Source organism: Bos grunniens, chromosome 6 (genome assembly GCF_055505025.1).
Source record: "Bos grunniens cultivar Pamir isolate PY7600 chromosome 6, Bosgru_T2T1.0, whole genome shotgun sequence".
NCBI lineage: Eukaryota > Metazoa > Chordata > Mammalia > Artiodactyla > Bovidae > Bos > Bos grunniens.
Window position 1 is genome coordinate 82008352 of NC_141170.1, and position 27301 is coordinate 82035652.

Below are 27301 nucleotides of genomic sequence, written 5' to 3' on the forward strand. Positions count from 1 at the left end.
CCCTCCTCAAGTGTGATAATTTGTTAGAACAACTCACAGAAATTGGGAAAACGGTTTACTTACTGGTGTATTATAAAGGATACAACTCAGGAACAGCCAAATAGAAGAGATCCATAGGGCCAAGACAGAAGAAGCAGCGTAGAGTTTCATGCAGTCTCTGGCTGCACCCCCACGTCTCAGCCCCTTGATGTGTATACCAATCCAGAAACTCTCCGAACTCTCCCTTAAATTAGGGGGTTTTAGGGAAGTTCCGTTACGTAGGCATGATCGATTAAATCAATTGTCAACAGTTACTGATTAACCCAACTTTCAGCCTTCTATCCTCCTGGAGGTTGAGACTGAAAGTTCAACTCTGTAATCCCATGGTTGGTTTCTCAGGCAACTACCCTCATCCTCAAATTCTCTGGTGGCTAGCTAGTATAAGCTGATAGTATGTTTTCAAGAGCGACATAAAAAAATCAGTAAGAAATACATATTTGGTCTTTGCCCTTGGTTCCCGACACAGCTTCTAAAACTCTTTACTTTTTTAAGTTTTTGGCTATACTGCGTGGTGCATGGGATCTTAATTCCCTGACAAGTGTCCTCTGCATTCGAAGTATCGAGTCTTAACCACTGGACCACCACCAGGGAAGTCCCCTAGAACTCTTGTAATTTATTCAGTGATAAGACTCATAGGAGCTTCTTTTGTTATTCACCACAATCTCCTTCCAACCATACTTTGAATTTATGCTAATAACAGGACTCTTTTAATTTTCTGCATAAGTGAGATGATGGATACTGACTAAACTTATTGTGATAATCACTTCATGATGTACAACCAAATCATTATGCTGTATACTTCAAACTTACACAGTGCTAAGTTATATCAATTGTATCTCAATAAAACTAGAAGGAAAAAAAAAAAGCCATTTTCAAAACCTATTTTTTCACATCCTCAGCATGTAAGTCATGTTCAAAAGAATAAAACAAGTATATAAATAATTAATATATAGTATAGAAGATAAGAGATATGCAGAAAAGAACTGTGAGAATTTAGAGAACACTTTGGACCACTTTCAAATAATTGAGATAATTTTGGATAAAACAATTCTCTTACTTGAGGGTATAATCAAACTAAGATCACACTAAGGAGAAAAATAGGATAGGCAATAAAGATAATTAGGGAAGTAGGGTACAGGGGAAAGCCTTTCTTGATCTTTGCTTCAAGATAAAAGCAAGTTTGGTCACTTTTCTTTCTAATCTATTAGTGTGTCATAAGCATTTGTAGTGATTTTGAGAATAAGAGCCCTTAGTGTAGAGCTACCCCGTAATTAAATTGGTCATGCTCATATTGTGCAGGGCTTTTGTCCCAGTTTGCATAGGAAAAGTCCCTGTTTATACATATGGCTCCAAGTAATTATTAATTGCACCCCTTCTTCAATGAATATTCATTGGAAGGACTGATGCTGAAACTAAAGCTCCATTAAAGGCCACCTAATGTGAAGAGCCAACTTCATTTAAAAAAAAAAAGACCCTGATGCTGGGAAAGACTGAAGGCAAAAGCAGAAGGCGACGAGAGGTTGAGATAGTTAGCATCACCAACTCAATGGACATGAATTCAAGCAAACTCTGGAACATAGTGAAGGTTGGAGGAGCCTACCCTACTGTAGTCCATGGGGTTGCAGAGTCGGATTTAGCAACAGAACAACAAAAAGCTTTAGATAGGGTATTCCCAGGTGGCTCAGTGGTAAAGAATCCGCTTGCCAATGCAGGAGACACAGGAGATGCAGGTTCTATCCCTGGATCAGGAAGATCCCCTGAGTAGGAAATGGCAGCCCACTCCAGTATTCTTGCCTGAAGAATCCCCATGGACAGGAGCCTGGCAGGCTACAGTCCATGGGGTTGCAAAGTGTCTGACACGACTGAACAACAGAGCACGCACGCAGCTTTAGATGAAGGAAAAAAGTGATCTTTTGCTAGACTCTGGTGCCCTCTTGTGATTAAAGCATAAAAAGTCACTACAGAAGCAAAAGTGCTTTCCTAGAGGTTACGATGGAAAATTTCACATTCTGATCTTGTTTATTTTGAGAGAAGAAACCACTGCAAAATGTGAACATCCCAGAGTGGATCATCTACTCACTTCTTCCAAATCTCAGCTTTGAGTTTCAGGTCACCAGACTTCATCACTGGCTACTTTCCATGGCTGCTGCTATCTTTGGACTCTGTGACCTCTTTTCCCATTTATCAGTAACTGAGACACTATTGCTGTCTCTAACAAACACTACTTCTATTTTACCTCTCAGTGAATTCAGTATACACATAGGTGATTTTCCCAGCATGCTGATCTCCACCTACCTTGAACTTCTCTAGAGACACTAGAGACATTTGTTTACTCTTCTCCAAGAACGTTAATGGTATTTATGTAGTTGGTCTACCTACTATGTTTCAGGCACAGGCTTCCCAGTTGGCTCAGTGGTAAGAACTCGCCTGCCAATGCAGGAGACATGGGTTCAATCCCTGGTCAGAAAGATCCCCTAGAGAAGGAATTGGTAGTCAACTCCAGTATTCTTGCCTGCACCCATGGACAGAGGAGCCTGGCAGGCTACAGTCCACGGAGTCACAAAAGAGTCGGATACGACTTAGCGACTAAACACCAACAAGGCATGTTTTAGGCACAACGTTAGATATTGAGGATAGGACAGTGAATGAAACAGAACCCTGGTCTTGGAAGAAGACAGATAATAAACAGTAACTCAATCTAGATAGTCTAGTATGTTAGAGGTGAGAAGTCCTGGAGAGAGGCACATGGGGAAGGAAGCAGTAGTCTAGAAGGCAAAGGAAGGTTTTGCAATTTTAAATAGACCAGAGGAAAACATTTAGGCAAAGGGAATGGAGGCAGGAGTATGTCTAGCATGTGAGAGAAGCACCTAGGCAGCCAGTGTGGATGGAGGAATTATTTCTCTCAGTGGTCCCCACAGCCACACGTTCTGGCTCTGTATTACTGGCTGCTGGTTTAAGGCATGTACCCAATGCTGTGGGTTTCCCTGGTGGCTCAGTCAGGAAAGAATCTGCCTGCAATGTGGAAGAACTGGGTTTGATCCCTAGGTTGGGAAGATCCCTGGAGAAGGGAATGGCTACCCACTCCAGTATTCTTGCCTGGAAAATCCCATGGACAGAGGAGCCTGGTGGGCTACAGTCCATGGGGTCACCAAGAGTCAGACACAACTTAGCAACTGAACAACAAGAACAGCAGCCACTTAGGGAAGTGAAAACTTTATTATTAGCTCACACTTTCTTCTATGCTGCCGTGGCTACTTTGTATATTGACCCATTGATGGGATACCTGGAGAAGGAGGCTTCCTGACATTTACTAATACATCCTCTTGATCATCTGATTTTTTTTTTACACCCCCCACCATTGGAGCTTTCCAGGTGGCGCTAGTGGGAAAGAACCTTCCTGCCAATGCAAGAGATGTAAGAGGTGAGGGTTTGATCCCTGGGTCAGGAAGATCTGCTGGAGAAGGAAATGGTAACCCACTCCAGTATTCTTGTCTGGGAAATCCCACAGACAGAGGATCTGGTGAGCTACAGTTCATGGGGTCAAAAAGAGTCGGACATTCTTAGGCATATATTCAGACAAAACTATAATCTAAAAAGAAACATGCACCCCTAGCAGCACTATTCACAATAGCCAAGACATGGAAACAACCTAAATGTCCAGATGAAGACATAAAGAAGATGTGGTACACATATACCATGGACTACTACTCAACCATAAAAAAGAATGAAATAATGTCATCTGCAGCTACATAGATGAACCTAGAGATTATTATACTAAGTGAAATAAGTCAGAAAGAGAAAGACAAACACCATATGATATCACATACGTGGAATCTAAACCAGAAATGTGTTATTTCAAGATACTGACTGAAGCTATGCCTGTAGTCTCAAAGCATGCTCTCTGGTTGGTAGCGTTAAAATCACCTGGCAGCTTTTAGGTATGTGAATTCTTAGGCCTAGTCCTAGATCTACTGAATCAGATCTCTCAAGTTAGGACCCAGAAATCTGAGTTTTAGCAAACTCCCCAGGTAATTTTCAGTCAAAATAAAGTTTAGAGGCCCTCCTCTAAAATGTTTACCCCTGGGAACTAAAGGTTTTAATGGATATAAAGGTTGTGACAAACACACTAAAAATTTTGACAAAACAAGTAGAAAAAGGACTCTTTTTAAGGCACAAAGGTTTCAAATTTTGACAGGGAAAGCCAATGAACTCTAGTAGAGAACAATAAGGGCTGTCATAGGTCTTAAGGGGATGCTTGGGAAGATGAAGAAAAGTACAGGATAAACCTGAACTCAGAGCAAACAAGCGAGTTTAATTTCAATACATCCACTAACCGGCTGTGTGCCTCCTCACAAATCGCTTAACAAGAACTTCATTTTCCTCCATGACAGGTAAAAACAAAAATCCCCTTGACATGACATATCCCCATGATAGTTGTGAAAAATCAAGCAAGGTAAAGTATGTGACCATGCTTTGTATGGAAGGATAGCGTAGTGATCATTTCATTTTCTGCAGTATCTCTTTACAAAAGAGTATAGGCATTTTCCCTCTACTGAGGGAATGGATAGGACTTTTGAGTCACCTACAATGACTTAAGAGAACCCTACTTTCTTTAGTGAAGGTTGCAGGAGATACACAGCCAGAATGAAAGCTTGGAAAGACAGGGAAGTGGCCTCACTGGAGAGAATGGGGCTAACGTGCTGACAGATGCTAGTAGGAATATATGTTTCTGAACTCTGAATATATGTTATAGGTTGTATGTCTCTGAACTCATTTGTAGCTTTACAATTTCTCCCCCCAATAAAAGTTCATGAAAACCTAGCTTAGGCTGATGTTCAACCCCATGTACTTCTTACTGCCTACAAGTGGTTTCCCATTATATGGGCTGTTTACAGTAGCTACTGTTCTGATTGGTCAGAACAGTAGCCATATAGGTTGTTAAACTTGTATGTAACTCCTCTGTTATACTCCATAATAGAAAGGAAAGTTATCTGAAGCTTATTTCAAACAGAAGCAATTCCCCTCTGTCTGAGATAGTTTAAATGGATTCATACTGGGCCTCACCAGGTCTGTTCATGCCACTGACCTTTGATTCCACTGACTATCCTTGACTCGATGACAAATAGTTTCAGCATGTACTTTAAAACAACACAAATTTTAATTTGCCTATTCTATCTTAAGCACATTTCTCTAGCTGAGGAAGACGCAAGCTACCACTCTAGAAAAACTCCCATGCATGTCGGAAAAAGAATCCTATTTTCAGGCTGGGGTTTCTTTTATTCATTTTGCAAACTTGACTTCCACGGCCATCACTTTCCTTTCTTTCCCTGTTTTTCTCCCACTACTGTTTTCTACCCTCAGCAAGGCACACTTCCTATTATTTATTTTTTTCCTTCTTGGCTTGGCACTTTTGGATTAAAAGCAACTTTCAGATAAACACGTACCATTTAGGGCAGGGAGCTATTCAATTTAAAGAGGAACACTCTCACAAGATGATAAAACATATCAATTATATTCCTTGCTCAAATTGACTTTAAATCATATCATAGATGTATATGCCTCACAACCTTAACCTCCAAATGGGAGGAGGAAGACATCAGTTATTTTTCTAGATGCATAATTTTCAATCGAAGCTGAAATATTCAAGTGACCACTAGTTATCCCAGTTAAGGCATGATATGACTACTATTCCCCAAACTGCAAAAATATTTCTGGCTCTGCTCAAAGTGGTCCATGCAATCTAAGGAGCAGACCAACATTCTGTCTCACTTGGGGTGACATGGCTTACCATATCTAGGAACTATTTAACACAACCCCCCAAACTCTGAGCTAGTCCATCAAAGCAAGTCAATCTGGGCACTAACAGTGTCTCATTTTCCTTCCAGGCGCTCTACACAAATCATGTGCTCAGCCAGACACCTTGATTCTGCCAACATCTCCCAACTGCTTGCCCTACAGAGCAATAAACCTAGAAGGTTTTAAGCCATTATTACTCTGTTTCATGGGCCAGCAGCACTGAGGTCATCTGGGCACTTCTCAGAAATGCAGAATCTCAAGCCACCCTAGATCCACTGAATTCTGCTGCTTTTAAACAAGATCTTCAGGTTCATATGCACATTCAAGTTTAAGAAGTACCATTTTTAAATGACACACTCGTTAAAGAACATACAGAAAAAGAATCAAGACTCTCCACTCAGTACGAACATTTGAAAAACAAAAACAGACAACTCACCTCAGTTATGATCTGTGATGTTGGAAGGAAAACAGCCCAAACCTCTGTAGAGAGGCAGTGGGGATACAGAGAAGATTTCGACTCTTGTCGGCTTTCTCATAGAAACTTCAAGCAAGAGCTGCATCTATTAACAGTCCAGGAGCTTCCCTTCCTGCCAGCTTTCAAGGCACAAGAGAAAGTATCAGAGAGGAACCTTATCAGCCCCCTGCAACTACCAGAAAGACTGAGGCTTTCCAAACAAGCTAGTCTTGGGAAAATGTCCAGTTCTCATATCTAATTGACTTCCTTTTTTCTCCACTGTTAGCTGGTTATTAACCACAGTTCCTTCTCCATCACTCGGATTCAAACTGACAACCTAATGCTTCTAACCAGTCTGAGATCTTTTTCTGGTATTCCTGGCAAGGAGATGGGAAAAGGAAAAATTCACGTGTCAGAGATATACTTTTTGTGCAATAGAATCCCGACGACAGCATCTCTGACACTAACGGCAACTTTAATAAGGACTAATTAAAGCAATTTGAGCAAACAGTTTTCTTCTGTGTAAACTTCCTGTCTTCTGCTACCTCTGACATAATGTGGTCTCCTTTTACAAGCTCTGCCTTCTAGCAAAAGTGTGCAAGCAGGAAGATAACACTAATTCAGAAAGGAAGTGAAAGAAACCAAGCACAGACAGTGTTAGGTTGCATTGCAAAAGCCCACTAGGGATTTGAAGAGAGAAGTTTTATTTGGAACACACCATCCTTCTAATGTTCTCTTTCCTAACCCAGAAGTATAATAGGAAGTTAAGGCTGTATTAAGCAGGCATTTCATATTCTGAAAACATGAAGCATGTCAAGTGACAAAATATGACATATACTAAGAGCTTCTGGCTCCATTCTTTACCAGCCATGACAAGTTTTTATTTTCTATTTTTAATCCAAGCCTTCTCAATATAAACCTGTGGTAACAATAATGCATTCCTTAGAGTTGACATAACAATATAAAGAGATCCCTGAAATGCTGATTACTAAATCAACCTTGCCAGAAGTCCTCTTTGGAATCAAGTGCTAATTTTCCTCTCTGTGGTGCATACCTAAGCACAGGTCAGGCAGTCAATGGATTGCCGATCGTGGATAATGGATCCTTACTCCCTACTGATAAAGACCCATGGTCAACTCAGTTAAGGTGACTGAGTGAACTCATAGCAAGTAGAAATGTCAAAGTGTTAGTCACTCAGTTGTGTCTGACTCTTTGCAACCCCATGGACTGTAGCCTGCCAGGCTCCTCTGTCCATGGGATTTCCTAGGCAAGGATACTGGAGTGGGTTGCCATTCCCTTCTCCAGGGGATCTTCCTGACCCAGGGATCGAACCTGGGTCTCCTGCATTGTAGTTGGATTCTTTAACACCTGAGCCACGAGGGAGGCAAAGCTCAGAATAATTGGGCTCAAACTCTCATAATTGCCATTTGTTCCAGAACAACAAACATTACATAAGTCCTTGATGAAGAAGTAAATGAAGCCATTGTTTCCATTAAGGTAAGTCTAAATGATTCTAATTTAAGAAACATTGCTTTTCTGAGAGAAGGTAACACAAATTTAATTTTTAAGTTTCCTCCCGTGTTTCATGCAACACGTAATTTTATGTTATTAAATGTAATATTAAGACAATAGTAATTCAACATGGAAAGGAAAGAAGCAACGAGGCAAATTAGAACTTAAATATTCCAGAATTTTTGCTGGGAAAATGCCATGGACAGAGGAGCCTGGTGGGCTACAGACCATGGGGTCACAAAGAGTCAGACACGACCAAGCAACTGAGCACACACACACACAAACACATACACACACACACACACACACATTTACCAATAAAGGTATGGTTAAACAAAATGTAGCATATGTGTACAATAGACTATTATGTAATAGTTAAAAAGGAATGAAATAGAAATATGTGTACTATCATGACAAAGAAAGGTCTCCAAGACACGTCAATTATAAAAACCAAGTTGCTAATTAACACAAGAATATTGATCTTGGAGGAAGAGCAGTGAGTGGTCCTGAAGAGAGATCTTAGTTCCCTGCCCAAGAATTGAACCTGGGTAACCTGGATGAAAACTAGGAATCCTAGCCATTAGATTGCCAGGGGCTAGAGGCTAGAAGCAAAATGGCCCTGTGGTTTTCCCTCATTTGAAAGCAAGACTGTTTCAAGAAGGCAAAAGCTGTAAAAACACATGCAAAGTTTATTATTAGAGATACAACACAATGTATGGGAAAGCACACTGAAAAATTGTTAATTTATGTCAAAAGCAGGGCAGAGATACACATCCAGAGAGAAAGGGTCCGGGCATCCTCTCTCATGAGGAGTGCAGGAAGTCAGAAACTAGGCAGAGATACACACCCGGAGAGGAGGGCAGGCATCCTGAGCGAAGAGAAGCACAGTAAGAAGGTGCTGCAAATCCCTTATATAGGGCGGTCCTTCCGGGTCTTTGTATATATTTAACCAATCATCTTGTTTCTCTCTTCACATCTGATTGGTCCTAGGACCCTCTCCAAGAGAGTCCTTGCGGAGCACAATATTTTTCTAAGATAGATCCCACTGCAGAGGCCTATGGATGCATGTCCACACTGATGGGGTGGGGACCCCTCCCTTTTTAGACCCCCAAGAAGCCTTCCTGTACATGTATAGACAGGGAAGTCTTCCTTGACCTCAGGAGAGGGCACCTTATCTCTTTACTTTAGCAGAGCTCAGCTTTTGCCACTAGCTTTGTCCTTGAAGTGTCTGGGTAAGAACAAAGCTTGAATTTTACTCTGCTTGACAAACACCTGATATCTGGCCCTGTGTGTGTGCTCACTCGGTTGTGGCTAACTCTTTGTCACCTCACGGACAACAGCCTGCCAGGCTCCTCTTTCCATGGGCTTTCCTAGGCAAGAATACTGGAATGGGCTGCCATTTCCTTCTCCAGGGGATCTTCCTGACCCAGGGATTGAATCCACGTGTCCTGCGTCTCCTGCATTGCAGGTGGGTTCTTTACCACTGCACCACCTGGGAAACTGTCCCACCCAGAGGTCCCCTGTCTCCTACCTCCCCAGTGAATATAAGTTCACTGGGCTTCCCTGGTGGCTCAGCTGGTAAAGAATCCGCCTGCAATGCAGGAGACCTGGGTTCAGTCCCTGGGTTGGGAAGATCCCCTGGAGAAGGGAATGGCTACCCACTCCAGTATTCTGGCCTGGAGAATTCCATGGACTGTATATTCCATGGGGTCGCAAAGAGTCAGACACAACTGAGTGACCTTATTTTTTTATGTTAAAATGCACACATGTAGACAGAGACACACACACATATCCTCACAAAACAAAATTGTGTATTTCTATTTGTACCCATCTATGCATGTAATCATGGAGAAAAGCCTTTAGAAAGATATGACCCCAAATGGCAGCAATGTCTGGGAAGTACAGGTTTAGGAAGTGGAGATACTGTTTTGAAAATACATATCTCTATTGTTCAAATACTTCTCACAGTGTATTCGTCTATTTTCCTATTTCTCTTAAGAGTAAAAGCCAAACACCTTTACAATATGTATCTTCCACCCCTACTCTGACGTTCCCCTTTACTAATTGTAATATAGCGAGACATATCTCCGTTATAGCTCAAATATACACACACTGACCCACTTCCTGGCCAGTGCCCTAGCTGCTCTGGGCAATTCTTCCCCTATTCATCTATTTAGCTCATTCTTTCACTTCCTTCAAGTTTTTCCTCAAATGGTAACTTCTCATGAGGACTACCCTGACCAACTAAAAATTGCAATTCCTCCTACTAGCATTCTTGATCTGCCATATCTTATTTTTGTTACTAGCACTTATTACCTTCTAACATATTATGTAATTTCCTTACTTATTATATCTGTATTTCTGATTCCATTAGAATATAAGCTCTATGGGGGTATGAATGTTTATTGCTTTGTTCATTGACAGAGCCTTAGTTCCTAGGATTGTACCTAGTATACCAGTAGGAACTTGATAAAATAGATTAATCAATTCACAAATTGTCACAAAAATATATTTGTGTATTTTTAAAATAAAAGATATCCACCAATCCACAAACAAAAAGTCAGAACAAAATGTTTAAGGACTCACTGGGTTCTGTGAAATAAGATTTGAACATCTTTGGTTTAAAGTTATTAAATAAGATAAAATATACGGGAAGGCAGCTTTTTGAATGGAATCCCTTCTATTGACTTGGGCACACTATCTAACAATGCATATTATCTTGTCCTGGATCACCTATTTTCCAAGCAACTGGGAATAAGCTAATCATTCCTAGGAACTTCTGTGAAATCCCTAGCTATTTCTTTACAAAGGCAAAGAACCGCTGACTATCCCTTATTTCTTATAAAGGAAGCATTGTGTCCAGGTGAAGAGGTGTAGTAAAAATCCTATCTAATTCTTGGAGGCCTCCTTTATCTTTCACAAATACGTATATCCCTTAAATGTACATAGAGTTTAATTCCCAATTTTGTTTGAGTAGATACTGAACACTTTGGAATAGGAAAAGTGAGAAAGGTTTCAAACAGCCAGCCTCATCCTCTAACTCAAAGAACAATGAAGTCCTTCAACTAGAGAAGACTTTTTTCTAATCAGAATCCATGGCATGGAATAGGGAGGAAGCTAATCCAAATTATCGAGGTGGGGAGTTCAAGAAGATGGTCCCCAGGCAAATATTTTTGCAGTCTTGTTTTTCCCTGGACTTTAACCATTCCTCAGTGCTCTGAGAGGCTGTAACAGACAGCAGTGCTTAGGTCAGTTATTTGAAAATGGTGGAAGGACCTTTGATATTATGCAAAACTTGTTTCGTTTTCCAACCTGTGTTGGTTTATGATGGAGTCTTCAGAATTCTCCAGAATCCATCCATGCAAATTTATGATGATCTATTCCTTTGTTCCAGGGTATGGAAAAGTTGCTCCAAATTTTCTTTAAGGTTTAGAAGCAAACTCAAGACAGTATTGTTTATAGAGTCAAAAATCCTATGCTGCATACTTTTATTATCAAGACTGTCAATGACTACTATGTACAAGTACCTCAGAACTCATAGTTTGTGTTTCTCACTGCCGGGAGCCGGCATATTGCATATTGAGTGCATATTGCATATTGAGTGCAGCACTTTTCAGGATCTGGAATAGCTCAACTGGAATTCTATCACTGCAGGTAGCCAGCGTGAGGAACTCCACCCATGACAAAGGTCATGAGGAAGGAGGCTTGGCATACGCAAAGGCGGGATCAAGCCTCAGGAGTCTCCCTGGAAATTCTTGAGCAATCTACCCCCAAAACCAGAGTCTGCCTACTTTCTGCTTTGTGCTTTCACCTACACCTCTGACTTTACGGGGGGCTGTCCCCCACTACCTCTCTGAAAAAAGTTAGCTTACAGCTCCAGTTAATAATTCCTGGGTGTGACAGTGTTTAACCTACAAACTCCTTTGGAAATCCTCTAGCCTGCCTGAATAGGTTTTTCCGGCCTCATGTGATTGTTCGGAGCCTCCCAACTGTGAGAGGCAGGAGATGTCCTAAACTGTCTAAACACAGATTCTTTTGAGTAGTTAAAAGATTGATTCGAAATTGTATTGGTGAAGGGATTTTCACTTGTTGGGCCAATGTTTGCTGCTAAGTTTCCATATCCCTTACCTGCTGTGTCCCTGGCAGTGTATTGATTAATATAATTGGTGTAAATAGTAGCTTTAATGTTTGTAACCTGGGACCCTTGAGTTAATTCTTTTTCTTGTTATAGCCCACCACACCTTTGCTCTGTAGGAATGCAACTTTATCTAATGCTTTTGGAGGGTGGCTCCTGACCAATCACCTTTAGAGAAAAATAAGTTTTCTGAAGAAAAGGTCTTAAAATGTTAACAGGCCTCCGGGCCAGAAGATGATGCAAATCACCTAACTTTTGCATATGCTAAGTTTGCAGGAAGAAAGCCTGGCTTGCTGCCTGACTCTACCCCTTCCCCCATTATCCTCTGTGCATAACTTAAGGTATAAAAACTACTTTGAAAAATAAAGTGTGGGCCTTGTTCACCGAAACTTGGTCTCACCATGTCGTTCTTTCTCTTACCTTCTGGCTGAATTATTCAGCCTCTTTTCTACGCTGAATTTCCTCACTGAGCTATCCTTATCTCAGCCTCTTTTCTCCACTGAATTTTCCTACTGAGCTATCCTCATTCTATTACTCTTTATATCCTTAATTAACGTTTAATTAAGCAATTGTTTCCTGATCTTCGCCTACGCCGTCTCTCCTTCGAATACCCTGGTTCAGCCGGGGCTGGTCCCCGGCAGGTGGCGCCCGAAACAGGGACTTTCGAAGGTAAGCTCCCCAAAGCAATCAGAGCCATCAGCCCTATTGCTCCCCGTTCTCGGAACAACTGGGTGACCAGCCCTCTTGTTCCCCCACGGAGCAGTTTGGGTCACCAGCCCTACTGCTCCTCCCTCGGAACAGTTTGGGCCATCAGCCTACTGTTCCTCCCCCGGGACAATCTGGGTCACCAGCCCTATTGTTCTTCCAGGGTTCGGGACGGCTAGGACCCCACTCAAGGGTGCCGCGGACCCCCCTGTAGGATAGACAGGGCGAGAGGAGTGGGAAGTGTTGAAAGTGTTAAAAGAGTTAGACTTAGAGAGAGAAAACGGTTTCTGAAGTTAAAAGGCCAAAGAAGAGCCTGATCTTTTAAAAGCTAAAAGCTTTATCTTCTATTATACTTAATTTTCTGACATGGGTAACACTGAAACTAAGAATGGCAACTCTTTACACAAGTAATCTTGAAACTGTTAAAGAGGCTACTGTTAATTTAGATACTTGGGTGAAGGTAAAAAACAACTAAAACTTATCCTATAAATATGATTAAAAATGTTCTGGACCCTCGTCATGAGGCTGTGGGATAGTCTATGGGAGAGGCTATAGCGGTGGATGGTAGTGGGTCTCCACCTTCTGCGCAGATCATATTTTCTGCCATTGACGAAGAAAAGGAGGGAGACTGTGCTCTACCTTCGGAGGAAGGAGAGGGCTTACAGGACGCTGCGGCCGGGCGCCCTGGCGAGCCCCCTCCCCCTCTACACAAACCTTTAAAAATTTATCCAACAATTTCTGATTTAAGGTGACTACTCCACCTCCGCTTGCACCTCCCAGGGCCTAAGAATTCCCCAGTTTACATCCAAAGTCTCCCAGAGCATTGCCTAAAGCTGAAAAAGATAAAAAAGATTTCTTTTAAACAAAGGAGCTTTTTTTAAAAAAAAATACACAATATACAGAGCCTGCTCCTTGAAGAAAACCCCCTCAGGGGGGCCTCACCCAAGCAAAAATAAATAAATAAATAAAAAGAGAAAAAAAAAAAAAGTAAAAAAAAAAAAGAAAAAATAGAGAAAGATCTAAAGATAGAGAAAAAGCTAAAGAGTGAAAAGGAGGAACAGAGAAGGAAGGAATCAGGGAATGCAGCAAGATTGAGAAAGGAAGAAAGGAAGTTAGAAAAAGAGATACAGAGAGAAAGAGAGGGAGGAGGGAAGAAAAAGAGAGAAAGAGGGTAAAGGGAAAGAAACGAAGGAAAGAGAAGGGTAGCGAAAAATGAAGGGGGAGAAAAAAGTGAGAAAAGCAGGAAGAGAGGAAGAGAGAGACTGTAAGAGACGCTGTGACCAGGTGCCCTGGCGAGCTCCCCCTCCCCCCCACCCCCTCTGCGCAAACCTTAAAAAAAAAAAAACAACTTATCCACCACTTTCTGATTTAAGGCCATTGCTGCCGCCTCCGTTTGCGCCTTCCAGGGCCCAAGAGTTCCCCACTTTGCCCCCAAAGCCTCTCAAAGTGTTGCCTAAGCCTGAGGAAGATAAGAAGGTTTTTGAACAGTGGAGATTTTAAAACAGACTGCGTGCACAATATGCAGTGCTCCTTCACCCAGGCTAAGAAAAAAGCGGACGGTAAAGGGATATAGCAACAATATTAACCCCTGATATGCCGGTTGCTCCGATTCCAAGGGGAGTGGCTGGCCCCTCTTCTTGAGGGCATTATAGGACTTGTGCTAGGGTGTAGCTCGCTTTCTTTTCAAGAAATTTCGGTGGTATATGGTGTGGTAGATTCTGATTATATTGGAGAAATTATAGTTTTGATCTCGCCGCTTACCAAAACTGTGCAAATTAATAAAGGTCAAAGAATAACACAGTTTTTGCTTTTACCTTATCAGGCAGGAAAAAACTTGACTTCTCAAGCTAAGAGCCACAGAGTATTTAGATCTAGTGATCTAGCCTTTTGGGTGCAGGAAAGTACAGCTCCAAGGCCTTTAAAAGATCTTTTAATTCAAGAAAATAAACTGTCAGGGCTATTAGACACAGGAACAGACGTCTCTTAACATTGCTGGGGAAGACTGACCCAGCTCCTGGCCAACACATACTACTGAAAATGAGTTGAGATTAGAAAAAGTGATATGCGGGTTGGGAATGCTGTAGAGAAAAAGGTGAGGGAGAGTTTAAAACCTTGAAGAGTAGTGAGTTCCCCGTTGCTGGAAGTATTCAAGCAAATATTAGATGGTTGCTTGTCATCTAAAAAGCTATAGACCAGATTTAGGTTACAAAACGATAACTGGAGAAGCTTATAAACATGTTGTGCAACACCTCTTTACTTGCTTCTCATATTTAGGTCTGCCAAAACTTTTAAAAACTGGTAATGCCCCTTTGAGGCTGCGGAGAGATTGTTTACTAACTTTAAATGATTTCCAAAAATTATTAGGGGACATTAATTGGATATGCCCACATTTAAAACTGACTACTGCAGATTTAAAGCCTTTGTTTAATTGCTTAAAAAGTGACCCTAATTCCAGTTCTAAGTTGACTAGTGAGACAGAGTTGGCTCTTGTTAAAGTAGATGAGACTTTAAATGATCAGTTAATTAGGATTAATATTACCAAAAGATGAGATTAAATTATTCTTGCCATAAAACATACACCTACAGGGTGATTGTGACAAAAAGGCCCATTGGTTCCATCTACCAGTGACCCCAAGAAAAATAGTTTTATCTTATCCCAACTTGGTGGCACAATTAATTATAAAAAGAGGAAAAAAGAAGTGTAGAACTTTTTAGAAAAGAAGTAGCAAATATAATAATTTCACTCAATAAGGATCAACTGCAAGTCTTTTACAAAGTAGTGATGATTGGCAAGTTGCCCTGATAGATTTCAGGGGTCAGATTTTGTTTCACTTGCCCTCAAGCCCCCACAGTAGTTAAAAGCTCAAAAATGTTAGATTGGCAGTTTGAGGATACCTGTGGAACTTTCCAACCCTATGTAGTTCCTACGCTGCCCTTTACCCTATGGGGGAGAGACGTGCTGTCTCAAATAGGAGATACTCAGAGAAGGGTTTTCTCAATTTCTTAGTTATCAACAGGAGGTACAATTAACAATACTTTATATATTGTTATAAATATGTAATATAAATATATTTGCCTAATTACAGTTTGCCTAATTAGATATGGGTATAAATAAAATATAATAAAGGTATACCTAATTCTATTTATAGATCTATACTTAATTTGTATATAAATTAGTATGTATACTATATATGCATATTGCAGTAATATAATGTGTGTGGCTGATATTAATTGGTATGGATTGATGTGCTGTGATGATATATGTTCTGTATACTGTATAATTATATATGTGTGACATGTATTGTTTCAGTACATTGGTTTGTGTTGGTTGGTATTAGCTGTGTACGTGTTGTATTGCTGTAATATATATTAATTAACATTAATTATAAAGATTAATTCAAGTATATTATGTCAATAAGTCTATACTTGTTGCCATATATACATACATTTTGCATTTAGGTATATCTGTATATCAAAATGAGATAAGGAGGTTATACATTTATTATTTAAATTTATAGAGACCTAAACTAAACATTAGACCTAAATTAACATATCTCTAAATTTACATTGTTAAAATGTAAATTTTAAAAATTAAATTGACAACTGCTTGATAATTCCTTTGCCGTAAAACCCCCATAGGTGTAATTGGGGTGGCCAGACAAAAAATTGGTTTTATAGCAAAACGGCCCCCTAGAGTGGGTCCATCTTCCCACTCAAACTAAAAATGTAGTGGCTTCTTATCCGGGATTGATAGATACTTTGATATTAAAGGAAAAAAGCGGAACATTGAATTATTTGGTAAAGAGCCATCAGAAATTGTAATTCCATATAATAAGGAACAACTTGATGCTCTTCTAATGTTTGAAAATTGGCAGATTGCTATAGGAAACTATTTTGGTCAAAATTTTTGCATCATTTACCTTCACATGTTTTGCTGAATTTTATATCCAGACATCCAGTTATTTTTCCTGTCAGATGTAAACAATCTCCTATTCTAAATGCTCAGATAGTTTTTACTGATGGGTCAGCAAACGGTAAAGCCTCCATAGTTACTAAAAATCACCAAAAGGTTTTAAAAACACAGGAAACTTCAGCTCAAAGCGCTGAAATAGCAGTCATAGAGGCTTTTGCTATGTTTGCAGATGAGGAATTTAACCTTTATTCTGATTCTCAGTATATTGTCGGGTTGTTTCCACATATTAAAACTGCGGTTTTGTCTGAAAATAAAACTACCATATTTAATTTATTAACTAAATTACAGCAACAAATTTGGAAAAGAAATAAAATATTTTTCATTGGACACATTCGGGCTCATTCCGGATTGCCCGGCCCTTAAAATGCCTTTAATGATTTGGCTGACTTGTTAACCTGAAATACAGTGGCTACTGTGATTGAGGAGGCCAGAGCCTCTCACTTACTTTATCATCAATATGCTACTGCCTTAAGATATCAATTCCAAATTCCCAGAGAGACTGCTCGAGAGATAGTTCGTTCTTGCTTATATTGCCCCACTGTTTATAATAGTCTACCTATGGGAGTTAATACTCGCGGTCTCAAACCTAACGTACTCTGACAAATGGATGTAACTCATGTCTCTTCATTTGGAAAACTGTCCTTTGTTCTTTAACTGTAGACACCTTTTCTCATGTTATTATTGCAACTGCTCATACAGGGGAAGCAATTAAAGATGTAATACAACATCTCTTTACTTGTTTTTCATATTTGAGCCTGCTAAAAGCTCTGAAAACTGACAATGCTCCTGCGTCTAAGTCTTTTCAGGAATTTTGTATAAAGTTTCAAATTAAACATAATACTGTCATCCCTTATAATCCCCAGGGACAGGCCATTGTTGAAAGAGCGCATCAAACATTAAAAATCCAAATTCAAAAACTAAAAGAAGGGGAGTTTAAGTATAGTTCTCCCCATCAAATCTTGCAACATGCTCTTTTCGTAATAAATATTCTAAATACTGATCTGGCTGGAACTACTGCAATGCTTCGTCATTGGTGCCTGGAGCAATTAAATGCAAAACCATTAGTCAAATGGAAGGACCTCCTCTCAGGACAATGGAAGGGTCCTGACCCATTATTAACTAGCGGTAGAGGATGTGCTTGTATTTTTCCACAGGATGCAGATTCTCCAATTTAGATCCAGGACAGGTTGATTCGCCATGTTGCAGACCCCCAGACATCCAGTTCCCCCATTGCTTCGATCACAAAAGAGGAGCCCGCCTGAAGGGGAGGCAAGATAAACATCGAGATCCCGGCGGGACCGACAGGGCTGCTGCAGCGCGAACTCCAACCAGAAAATAATTCTACTTACTCTGTTTTGGCTTGTCTACCCTCTCCTTATGTTTTTCTCTTTACCAATGATTCTGGAAAACTTAATGTACATGTGACTTTCACTGGTGGACCCAATGTAGTGACTTGTGAACAATGCGTGCTCTCATCTTGTTTAAACCCTCAATATAATGTTTGCTCCTTTATAGTGTTACAATGTCCACCTTATCTTATGATGTAACCACTTATTGATATGTTAACTATAGTCTTGCTATGTTACAACAACTACAAGATTTAATGTGATCACGACGATTTGTGGGCTTTACTTATTTTAGGAATATCAACTTTAATAGCAGCAATTACTTCTGTTACTGTGGCAGCAATATCATTGACTCAACAAGTGCATACTGCCCAATATGTTGATACCATGTCTAAAAATGTTTCTTTAACTCTAGCAACACAGAAAGTTATAGATAGAAAATTGGAGATGAGAGTAGAGGCCTTAGAAGAGGCAATAATGCATATTGGGACTGAGTTACAGGCTTTAAAAGTGAAAATGGCTCTGTCTTGCCACTCTGATTACCGGTGGATATGCGTGACATCTTTAAAGGTAAACGAGACAGATTATGAAGGGGAAAAAATCAAAAATCGTATCTCAGGTGTTTGGAACAGCTCTGACATTGGCCTGGACTTAGGGAAAGTTCATAATCAAATACAGGCCCTGGAACACTGTCGACTGGATTTTACCACCGCTGGAGCAGCTAATGACTTTTTTCTCACCTTCTCTAACTTTATTTCTGGAAAAAACATTCTGTCTAATATCTTTAGTTCTAGTTTTGCTTCTCATAATCATTCTTCCTTGTATTGTCAGGATTCTTCGGCAGAACATTCAAAAGCTCGCGACTGAGCTGCATCTGGCTGTTTTAAGAAATAAAAAAGGGGGAGATGCCGGGAGCCGGCATATTGCATATTGAGTGCATATTGCATATTGAGTGCAGCACTTTTCAGGATCTGGAATAGCTCAACTGGAATTCTATCACTGCAGGTAGCCAGCGTGAGGAACTCCACCCATGACAAAGGTCATGAGGAAGGAGGCTTGGCATACGCAAAGGCGGGATCAAGCCTCAGGAGTCTCCCTGGAAATTCTTGAGCAATCTACCCCCAAAACCAGAGTCTGCCTACTTTCTGCTTTGTGCTTTCACCTACACCTCTGACTTTACGGGGGGCTGTCCCCCACTACCTCTCTGAAAAAAGTTAGCTTACAGCTCCAGTTAATAATTCCTGGGTGTGACAGTGTTTAACCTACAAACTCCTTTGGAAATCCTCTAGCCTGCCTGAATAGGTTTTTCCGGCCTCATGTGATTGTTCGGAGCCTCCCAACTGTGAGAGGCAGGAGATGTCCTAAACTGTCTAAACACAGATTCTTTTGAGTAGTTAAAAGATTGATTAGAAATTGTATTGGTGAAGGGATTTTCACTTGTTGGGCCAATGTTTGCTGCTAAGTTTCCATATCCCTTACCTGCTGTGTCCCTGGCAGTGTATTGATTAATATAATTGGTGTAAATAGTAGCTTTAATGTTTGTAACCTGGGACCCTTGAGTTAATTCTTTTTCTTGTTATAGCCCACCACACCTTTGCTCTGTAGGAATGCAACTTTATCTAATGCTTTTGGAGGGTGGCTCCTGACCAATCACCTTTAGAGAAAAATAAGTTTTCTGAAGAAAAGGTCTTAAAATGTTAACAGGCCTCCGGGCCAGAAGATGATGCAAATCACCTAACTTTTGCATATGCTAAGTTTGCAGGAAGAAAGCCTGGCTTGCTGCCTGACTCTACCCCTTCCCCCATTATCCTCTGTGCATAACTTAAGGTATAAAAACTACTTTGAAAAATAAAGTGTGGGCCTTGTTCACCGAAACTTGGTCTCACCATGTCGTTCTTTCTCTTACCTTCTGGCTGAATTATTCAGCCTCTTTTCTACGCTGAATTTCCTCACTGAGCTATCCTTATCTCAGCCTCTTTTCTCCACTGAATTTTCCTACTGAGCTATCCTCATTCTATTACTCTTTATATCCTTAATTAACGTTTAATTAAGCAATTGTTTCCTGATCTTCGCCTACGCCGTCTCTCCTTCGAATACCCTGGTTCAGCCGGGGCTGGTCCTCGGCATCTCACTTTGCAATTATAAGGTCCTCCAGAGTTAAAGACCACATCTTAGGTTTTGTAGTCCCACAGTATGGTGCTGTTCACATGGTAATCATTTAACTGAGACTTACAGTCATAATTATAAACCATACGATAATATAAACAGAGGCTATGAACATTACTTAAAATCACTCTTGTGGCAGAACTTTGAAACACCAAATCTGCTTCCATGGTGCTTTAAAAAATTTTAAAGCCAAACACCACAGCAGAAAAGCAGTAATTCTGACAGATTTTTCTTGTAAATTCTTCATACATGTTTTTTATGTACTGAACCGGCAGCACAAGAAACTCTAGGAGAGAAGAGGGACTCAAATCAACGCAATCATTTTTACTGAACCAACCAACCCCACCTCTCTTTATTGCCTCCCATGTTGGTATGGTTGTTAATAAATATTTAGAGTTTAAGAAATCTAGGTACAATAGTTTATGACTGGTGCCTTGATCACCTCTATAAAGAGAGACTCTCAAGAGGGAAGCACTGCCTGATGACTCAAAAACTGAAGATTTAGACAACAAATGCAGCAAATTTTATATATTTACATAATTACACATGTGTATGTTTGTATATATCTATGAAGTAGAGAAGGCAAGGGAAAGTGTCATAAAGGAAGGATATATTTAAAGAGTAAAAAAATCAGAATCAATCAATGTGCCCCATGAGAGAGGAATGTGACAAACTGCGGTATATGAACCACAGTCATAAAAATTAATAACAACCGTATGGTCTACACTGATCATGGCATATGGGAGGAAAAATGTTTGCTCTGCCCTCTTAGGTTTCCTCCCTGGGGACCTCTGAATTAAGCTGACAAAAGACAAAAGGAGGAAAAAAGGGCTTATTCATACGGAAATAGCTAGTAGCTCACTGGTTAAAGATAGAAGCTTATGTACCTAACTTAGTAGGGGAAGAAAGGAAATGCAGAAAAATCTTCTATGGAAAGAACAAGTGAGTTTCTGTAGGAAAGACAAATGGATTTTTAGGAGAATAAACTGGAGATAAAGTTTGATATAATATTTGTTTGTGAAAATGCAAGTGGTCTTTTCTGTCTTCATGGCCATGAAACTCCCAGAGAGATTTACAGTATATTTACTTTTATCTCTCTCCTAGGAATAAGCCCATCCTGAAGAGGGAATTTATGACAGCCTCGTTTCTCAAAAGTTTCTGCTTTTTAATAAGATAAGGGAAATGCTGAGAAGGCTTCTTTCTGTATCTGTTGATTCTTAATTGCATTCAGCTCAAATTAATCCTCATGCCAAAGTGGCATATTGGGGAAGGACGTATCCTGACCCTTTCAGTATAAAGTTATATTAAGTGAAGAAAATCAGAGCTAAATTAGCATGAACGTATTCACTGATTTTCAAATACAAAAAAAGTATGCATAAGTACGGCAGAGATGAGAAATCAGTTTGGGGAAAAGAAAATAGTGTTTTAATAGTCATTATTAACTTTCTTATTCTATAAGCTTACTGAAGTTCATAGCCGTCAGTAATTTTTTTAAGTGAGTGAGGAAAAACTATGAGAATGTTAAGAAGAAATTGGCACTTTCCTGGCCATCTGGTGGTTAAGATCCTGTGCTTCCACTGCATAGGGAGAGGAATGCATCCCTGGTCAGGGAACTAACATTCCTCATATGGCCAAAGGAAAAAAAAAAAAAAGAAGAATTTGGTTAGGGAGAGAGATAGTAAAAAAGAAAAAAGCAGAAAGGTAGTGAGAGGGAAAAAAGCACAGAAGTGGACCGAGAAAAAACAGAGATGTTTTATGCCACAGTGAAAGGCAAAATGACACCTAGAGAAATAGGAAATAGTGGCAGAAAATGGGATACAAATTACTTCATAGGTTGTGTATTAACTATTTAATGTCTCTCAACAACCCATGTGGTATAATCATCCCCATTTTACAAATGACAAAACTGAGTCATCTGTTAAATAACTGGGCCAAATAACTGCTCAGTTTTTCAGGTAAGGAGGTCAGGATTCAGGAAACTCCAGACTGGACCATTTTGCTTTGACCCCTCTTACGCAGACAAGCCAACATTTCAGAAGATAAGTTTCCATCATCCTCTGAAATAGTAACAACTGATTCAGCAACTTAACATAGATCTTGGTGACATCTAAAATAGTTTTTTGCCTTTACTTTGATAAGTTTATTTTCAAAGTAAATATTTATTTTCCCCCAGATTCTAAAGCCTTCCATCTTTGGAGAAATGACAGTGCCTTTCCCTCTCATCTACACCCCTATGGTAGAGCACATTTATTCATTTCTTCCTTCATTCAGCAAGCTGAGTGCCCGCTGTGGCAGGTCTGCAACAGGTGCTGTGTGTGTGCATGACTGAGTAAAACCACATAGGCCCTGTCCTCAAAAACTGCACAGTGACCTACGGGTATACACTCAGTCACTTCAGTCATGTCTGACTCTTTTGTGACCATATGGACTGTAGCCCGCCAGGATCCTCTGTCCATCGGATTCTCCAGGCAGGAATACTGGAGTGGGTTGCCATGCCCTCCTCCAGGGGATCTTCCCAACTCAGGGATCGAACCCCCCTCTCTTGTGTCTCCTGCATTGCAGGAGTCTTTACCCGCTGAGCCACTGGGGAAGCCCCATGGGGTACAGCTTGGAACAATTTCTGGATTAACACCTAATAAACTGTGTGACCTTGAAAATAAGAGGTTTACTATTAGAAAACCAAATTCTACTGTTCTCTGACTTTCCAGATTGAAACCTTGAGGCAGGGATTCTCTTCAATGAACTTGGTTTTAGGCTTTGGCAGTAGACAAGCTTCTCATTATGTTTTATTGTCGTTCAGTCGCTAAGTCATGTCTGACTCTGTGACCCATTAACTGCAGCACTCCAGGCTTCCCTGTCCTTCATTATCTCCCGGAGTTTGTTCAAACTCATGTCCATTAAGTTGGTGATGTCATCCAGCCATCTCATCCTCTGCCACACCTTCCTCCTCTTACCCTCATCAAAGTGATGTCTCTGCTTTTGAATATATTGTCTAGATTTGCCATCGTTTTTCTTCCAAGGAGCAAGTGCCTTTAATTTCATGACTGCTGTCATCATATGCAGTGATTTTGGAGCCCAAGAAAATAAAATCTGTCACTGTTTCCACTTTTTCCCCATCAATCTGCCATGAAGTGATGGAACCAGATTCAATGATCTTTGTTTGTTTGTTTTTGATCTTAGTTTTCTGAATGTTGAGTTTTAAGCCAGCTTTTTCACTCTCCTCTTTCACCCTCATCAAGAGGCTTTTTAGTTCCTATGTTTAGCATCAGGGAAATATCACAGTGTAAAGATGTTTCAGGACCTACAAAAACCCTTAGACTTGGATATTCTTACATTATCATTGTTTCTTACTTCAAGTACCACTGTCGTACTTCCTCAGCCGTGCCATCCTAGCTTGCTAGAACTGACTGAATAAGATCTTCATACAATGGTGCTGGGCCCACCTGCCCACTTTGGTTGTAATTTTAGAAACCTTAAGGCTTCATTTCTTAGTAACACAGTGCATTTTTATTCTTTCCATGATTCATCATTTTGGAAGGGTGTACACTCAAGCACTAAGATAAGGTTCAGGAATGAGATAATAACTTCTCTATTTTAAGCATGTCATTCATGCATTCCAAACTTTACCAAATGCCTACTGTGCTGTTAGGATTATTTAGGAAAGAGACCTAGCCCCTGCCCTCAAAGAATTCACCCTAATGGTGAAGAAAGGGAAGGAAACAAAGAGTTCTGACACAGGGTAACAGGTGTTAGAATAGAAGTAAATATTGGATGGCAGAGGACTAAATGGAAGGGACATTTAGACTGAAAGAATGGCAGAATAAAACATCCGATGGGACATGACATCTGAACTTGAAGTTTACCTGGGAAAGAAGTGGGATTGTGTTACAGGGAGAGAGAAGAACGTACACAGGCTGGGATAAAGTTCAAGAAGGAAAGTTAGAAAAAATGACAAGGGAGTAGAGGCAGGGAACAGACCAGGAAGGAAGGTTTGTTTTTTTTTTTTTTTTTTTTTTATGCAATGCTAAAGTGTTTTACATTATCTGGGAGGTGAGATTGAAAGAATGTAAACATGTGTGTGTGGTGATCAGCATGTGGAGAATGGACAGAGGGAGCCTGACACATTTCCCGATTATTCCTCCTGGCTTTCAATGAACAACTTCAGCATTCTCAGTTCCTTCTGAAATATTTTCCCACCTAATTCTTAATATATAAGTGCTTATTAACCTTACCTGACTTCTGTTGTGGAAAAATTTGCAGTAATAGGGCTGTGTTTTAATCCCTAGCTGCACCCTTAGGCTGTAACTTTTTGTATTTTGTTACCTGCAGGAGTTTAGGCCTGTGCAGAAGTCCTATCAAACAAGCCATGGGTTGGAACTGAGACTCTCATAGGGTGGAGGCGGCTTCCCAGGTGGTGCGGTGGTAAAGAATCCACCTGCCAATGCAAGAGACGCAGGAGATGAGGGTTCTATCCCTAGGCTGGAAGATCCCCTGGAGAAGGAAATGGCAACCCATGCCAGTATCCTTGCCTGGAAAATTCCATGGGCAGAGAACCCTGGTAGGCTACAATCCATGGGGTGTTAAAGAGTCAGAGGCGACTGAGGACACACACACACACACACACACACACACACGGCAGAGGCAGCTGTTCCCTCCATTTGCCTGTCACACTCTGGGGAAGTATCTCCTCTCTCCAAAGTCAAAAGTGTGTGTATTATCTAGAAATGGCCATGCCAGCTGACACAATCTCTCAAAACCAGCTCCTCCCATTATACAGTTAGAGAGCTGATCCTTCCTTTAGTATAGACTTTGGTCTCTGACTAGCTAAGGAATGGTTCTCTTCAGGATCCTGCCATCCAAACAGCAAAAATGTGTCAGTTTGGACACACATAGCCACTCATGCCCACCATTTAAGCAAGAGCTAGGAACAGGGCAGTTCCTGGGGATGAGGATTTGTCTGAAACCTCAGACAAGTCCTTTCATCTCTTCAGTATTATCTGCAAAGACAGTTAATACATAGCAGTTGCTGTGTTGTGCTGCCCAGAACATACCTCCAGGACCGAGGAACTACAGGGTCTCGCTGGTTGCGGGGACACTATCAGGGGCATAGCTCTCATCCCGCACTCCTCTCCAGCTATTTTCCCGGGCAGATGAGCGCTTCCCCGCCGCCACCAGCCCCATCCTCTTTCCAAACAGTCGGCCCCCCGGCAGTCGCTGGAGGATGTCGGGGTGCAGAGGCCAGTTCCGCCAAGCCCACCCGGGGCGCACAGAGAAAAGAAAGCCGGCAGGAGGCGGGACCAGCGAGCGCCTCCGCGCGCGATTCTCTCAGCTTTGGTATTTAGGCTACGTTCTCTGTCAATCCGGGGAGATTGACACCGCGGGGCGGGGAGAGGAGAGGAGAAAAGGACTTAGGGTGGATGGAAACCGAGAAGAAACAAAGCGGAAAAGGAGGACCGGAAGGGCAGCTAGCTGTTCGGACCGTTTTCTGGCGCAGGTCCGGGGCTCCGCCAGGCCCTCCCGAGGCGCAGCCGCTAGACCAGTGGAGCGGGGGCCGGAGGGGCGCCGGGCCGGGGATACAGGGGCTCCGGGCGGGGGATGGAGGGGCGCGGGGCGGGGGTTACAGGGTCTGGGCGCAGCCTCTCGCCCCCTTCCTGAGAGTGAGCAGAGCGCCCCACACCGCTATTCTCCTCCCTGCCTCTGAAGCCAGGATGCGAGCTGCTCCGGGTGTACCTGGTTGGGGAATCCGAGGCAGCAGCCTTAGTCACCACCTGGGGCCAGGCACCACCCACAGTGCTACTTGTTCAGTGCTGGAAGGCCTTGAGATGCAGTGAATGGGCGCCCTACTTTTTCCCGTGCTCTGCATTAACTTGCCGCGTTTGCTTTGAAAGTATTTCCCCTCCGGATACGGCGGGGGTAGGACCTGTACAGCTGCACAGGACCCAGCTGGTGACTCAGATGGTAAAGAATCTGCCTACAATGCGAGAGACCTAGGTTCAGTCCCTGGGTGGGGAAGATTCCCTGGCGGAGGGTATGGCAACCCACTCCAGTATTCTTGCTTGAAGAATCCCTTGGACAGAGGAGCCTGAAAGGCTATAGCCCATGGGATTGCAGAGTCGGACACGACTGAGCGACCAACACTGTCACGAAATATGTAACCAGTCCTGCCTTTGGTCGCTTGCCTCCTAGTCACCTGGTCCTTGAAAGAATCTACCCTTAATTTGTGAACAAGGTTCAGTGACTTCACTGGTTAGATTTCTGTTGGCTCCAAACATTTTTGCTTCACCTGTCTAGGTCAACACTGATGTCCTTCTGGAAATGTTGAGGAATCCTGAGTTGCAAAACACACCTCAGGGGACACTCAAGACTGGAATACAGTTTATTATGCCAGCAGGTCCAAGGGGAATCAGTTCCCAACAAGGACCCTGATGTTTTTGAGAGGCCCAGTTTTACACACACACACACACACACACACACGTGACTGGTTACATGTTAACAATCTTTTTGTTGTATATGATTGAGTTTTACAAGTAGGTGCTAGGAGAACAAACAATTAAGGTTAACGGGGGAGGTGGGGCCGGGAGGGGGGAACAATTATTATACATCAAGGGAGGATGTCTCCATGATTAATCTAACAGGGGCAGCCTGACCACAACTACAATCTCCGTTTGCCATCTGTAGGGAGTGAAGTCTCCAGGAGACCTGGTTTTCACTAGCAACTGTTTCCTCACTCTTAAGCAGGGTTCCGGCCCAGTTCACATCCTGTCTTTAAGATGGATGACAGGCTTCAAGATGGAGTCTCTCCTGCTTTCCTCACACTGGCCCCAACAGTATAACTCACTTTCCTCTCTTCCTTGTCTCCTGACCAAGTTCTAGGGAGATCAGCCACTAATCCTGCTAGTCACACTACCCTAGTGTCATTTACAGACACATATAGTAGGTTCTCAAAAAATGCTTGTCATTGGTAAACTGACTTATTGGACTTCCATAAGTGATCATCTAAACCCTGCAGTTTAAAGCATTATTCTGTGCATTCACTCATTTGCTCCCCAGTCATACTCCTTTGGCTTGGACATAATTTAGTTCTCTACCCTAGTCTTAGGTGACAAATGCTCAGTTACTGTCTCTATTATGTTCATTCATCCACTTCAGTTTCTGGATCATGTCCTGATGACTTT

The 27301-nt window shown here is 41.5% G+C and overlaps 1 protein-coding gene across 14 annotated transcripts in view; it reads right to left on the bottom strand.

Annotated features, from left to right (window-relative positions):
• ABCG2 (ATP binding cassette subfamily G member 2 (JR blood group)) overlaps nucleotides 1-26056 on the bottom strand; it is a 137774-nt gene extending 111718 nt beyond the window's left edge. For 3 of the 14 annotated variants that reach the window (XM_086406372.1, XM_086406392.1, XM_086406385.1), the window contains exons 1-2: nucleotides 25178-25440; nucleotides 24450-24561 (exon numbers count right to left, since the gene is read on the bottom strand). The gene's annotated coding sequence lies outside the window, so the exon portion shown is untranslated. Of the gene's footprint in view, nucleotides 1-63; nucleotides 179-6271; nucleotides 6876-24449; nucleotides 24562-25177; nucleotides 25441-25856 lie in introns of those variants that run through there. The other 11 variants (XM_086406376.1, XM_086406394.1, XM_086406388.1 and 8 more) reach the window with 8 other exon arrangements.
• Between the last annotated feature and the right edge of the window lie 1245 nt (nucleotides 26057-27301).